General features: G+C 43.0%; 1 long non-coding RNA gene across 1 annotated transcript; it reads right to left on the reverse strand.

Annotated features, from left to right (window-relative positions):
- Positions 1 to 2,827, reverse strand: LOC139063813 (uncharacterized). The gene is made up of 3 exons (XR_011517149.1): positions 467 to 2,827; positions 125 to 362; positions 1 to 58 (listed from the first exon to the last, which is right to left on the reverse strand). It is a non-coding gene; the product is annotated as an uncharacterized lncRNA (long non-coding RNA).
- Positions 2,828 to 3,198: the final 371 nt, after the last annotated feature.

The raw sequence follows: 3,198 nt of genomic DNA on the forward strand, positions 1-3,198 counted from the left end.
ATTTTTGTACGGTGGAGGTGAAGATGAAGGTCGGAGTTCGGGTGGTTCCGGTGGAGTTCTAAAGCAGAGACAGGAGTGAGTAATTGCAGATCGGCAGCTTAAAGAGATATGAGATTCTGCTTACGGTTTCCAGATTGTTGGAGAAGGCTTAGAGAGGAGGGTAAGTCAAGGCTGGCTGAGCGGGTCGAGTGAGAGTCAGAAGTAATGGCTGGGAGCTGAGCACCAGAGTCCGAGATGTCCAGGTTGGCAGGTGGGGGTTTGAGAGCAGGCGGTCAGGGGCGAGCGACGGGGCTGGCAGGCAGGGTTTGAATCAGATGAGTCTATTTCTTGATGATGAAATCTGGCTGGTGGAGGAGAAGTTCCTGAGGAGGTCGGAGGAAACAGGACAGGTAAGTACAGGGAGGCGAGGCACACAGGAGATAAAAAACGAACTTAGATACAGGCAAGGAGCTGGCAAGAATACTACCCAATACTGAATAATCATCCGGCACTGATCATCCGTTTGTCCCGGCGCTCCTTAAATCCCCTGACCACTGGTGAGCAGATTGACAGCAGCTGCTCTCCGGACACACCCACCTGCACACAGAGCGACTCAGCACAACACAGGGGTTAACTCAGCACAGACCATGACAGTGTGTGCTCGTGCACACACGCTCGTTAACGACTCTGGATGAGAAACTCCAAGAACGCGCGGGGGGTGAGGGGGTGATGTCAATCACTGCCTCAGTGTCGTTCACTCGGTCCACCAGGGATGCCTCCTTTAGGTGCATTTTTCTAACCGGCAGTGTGGGTGAATTAAGACTCTACTAGGGTGTGATTTACCCTTTACGGTTCTTTTAATGTTTTTTAAGTGTTTTAATGTTCTTGGGCTTTATTATCTCTCAGAACTGCTGCTACCATACGAGTGAGTAGTGTAGTGTCCTCTCCAACGTTTTTGTTTAGTTGGGCCTTTTGTCTATTTTAGCCAGTTTGATTATTTTGCGAGTATTTAATTAGTGTTATATTATTTAGTATTTTACTTATACAGCATCTGCTTTATATAAAATACTTGTTTTACTCAAACTCACTTTTGAGGGAGATGTCGTTTCATAATTCACGAGCGCTGAAGGCTGTGATGCAGTTGCAACTGCAGTCCATGCTTGCATTAGTGACTAAGAATTCTGGGAAATCCCAAATATGTAAATATGTTTTATATTAGCGTGGATAGTAATCACACATCTTCAGTTAAACACTAGTAAAATAATCCATCCATCACCTCTGATCCAATGTTTTTGAACACTTTGGGATTATTTTTCATGTAAAATCTATCTGAAACAGTATTTTTTATCATACTTCATCAAAGTTGTGTCTGAAGAGCACAACTGTTTGTCGATCCTGGCGTTCTACACAGTGAATTTGATTTGTGACAACCGAATACTTCCACATCTGAAGGGTATTGTTGATACTAAAAGTATTTTGGACATTTCTTCTGACTGGTCAGCAGGTAATTCAGACCCACAGCTTCTATCGTGGTTCATAAAATAATACTGCAGTTAGTGTAAAATGTATAATCCGATGTATATTGCAAGACGGGAACATTAATCCATGGTTGTCTGAGACAATTCACAAGTTTTTGCCGTGCGTTTAATTTGAAATTGCTGAGGCATGGAGTCATAATCACTTTCACTCGCTGAGTAGGAGCTCTGTCTGACCAAGCATTATGGCCACAGTAACAGATTATAAAAAGTAATAAATAGTCCACCACCTGATTCGGCATTCCCGTTCTTATACGCGGAATAAAATCAGCAACACCTCCCCATGAATATTTTACATGCATCAATTTTTCCTGACGTGATGTTTGAGCTTACGGCGACTTTTCCCCCTCTCGGAACGATTTTGGATTATGAGCTCTGGCAGGGCGCTCAAAGGTGATGACCCGGATCAAGAGGAGAATCTTTTTTCTTCTTCTTTGGGGTTGAAGCAGTGATTGAGGGAGAGCCGGACACCAGCTTTTGTTCCTGTCTCATCCTGATAAGATTGGAACTCCAGCTCAGAGAGAAGATTCAATAAATACCAAGCTGTCCCCACAGGGAGGGAAGTGAGGGGAATTTTTTTTATCTTATTCAAAAAGCTTTTCCAAGATTTCTTCAACTCTTTATTCTCAGTTTGAAAAAGTTTGATTGGCACCCACGGCTGACGCATTAGGGGGCTTGAATCCATTAATTCTGCTGACATGTGGTGCAGCTGGCGCTGCAAATGATTGAGTTCTTGCTCATAATCCCATTACAGCAGATTCAGAGTTCATTTTGCAGCTTTGTGTGAAGACATGCTTCCGTCTGAAAATGGAGCAGAACAGAATTGGCAGCTGCTCGCCAACTGAAAGCCTCTTATGGACGGGACACTTTAGACTGATGAAAAATAAAACAACGGTGAATTTTGATGGTCTTTAAAAAACGAATCAGACATTCTGAGATGTGCTCGTGATGCACCACTCAGCCACCGAGGCCGTGTTTACACTACAGCAGAATAAAAGGGAGGATTTCTGTCAAGTATTGTATTCATGTTGGCCCTTTGTGTTGGATAAAAATAATGTTATTCTGTCAAACCGAGTTCATTAACCTTATCCACATTAATAATGATAAATAATTGGATGCATAAATGATGATTTTGTCTGGGAAAACATCGGGTGTTGTTTTGCTCCTGCTAGAGGGAAAAGTCGACCTTGTAAGTCTGCTGTCGTGTTACCACAACAAACTCTGTGAAGGAGGAGGCTGAGTCAACTTTCAATGTGTGTGTGTGTGTTTTGAACTCTGTGAATAAAACCTTTTGATGAGCTTCTGCTCGTTGGGAGACTAAACCGCCCCCCCCCCCCCCCCCCCGTTGTGTGCGTGGTTCTTTGGTCTCCCCCAATAATCTCTGATTATTGATTGTTTGTGTTTAAATGGTAAATGGTTTTAACTGTAATATCTCTAACCCCCCTTGTGTGTTGCTGACTTTCTTTGAGGTACGCCTGGATTAAATAAATAAAAATACCCAACACTTTGTGCGTTCCTTAGTTTTACATCTTACATCTTTTCATGTCCAACACCCGGTTGTTTGCTGTATTTTTTCAGTCTCTGACTGGAGCCAGATCCCTGCCCAGGTAGCATATTTGGTTTGTTACAACAATTAGCAACTTACAAGTGATTAAACAAAAAAAAAAAAAGCAAACTGGGAGTT

This window comes from Nothobranchius furzeri, chromosome 18, assembly GCF_043380555.1.
Source record: "Nothobranchius furzeri strain GRZ-AD chromosome 18, NfurGRZ-RIMD1, whole genome shotgun sequence".
Lineage (NCBI taxonomy): Eukaryota > Metazoa > Chordata > Actinopteri > Cyprinodontiformes > Nothobranchiidae > Nothobranchius > Nothobranchius furzeri.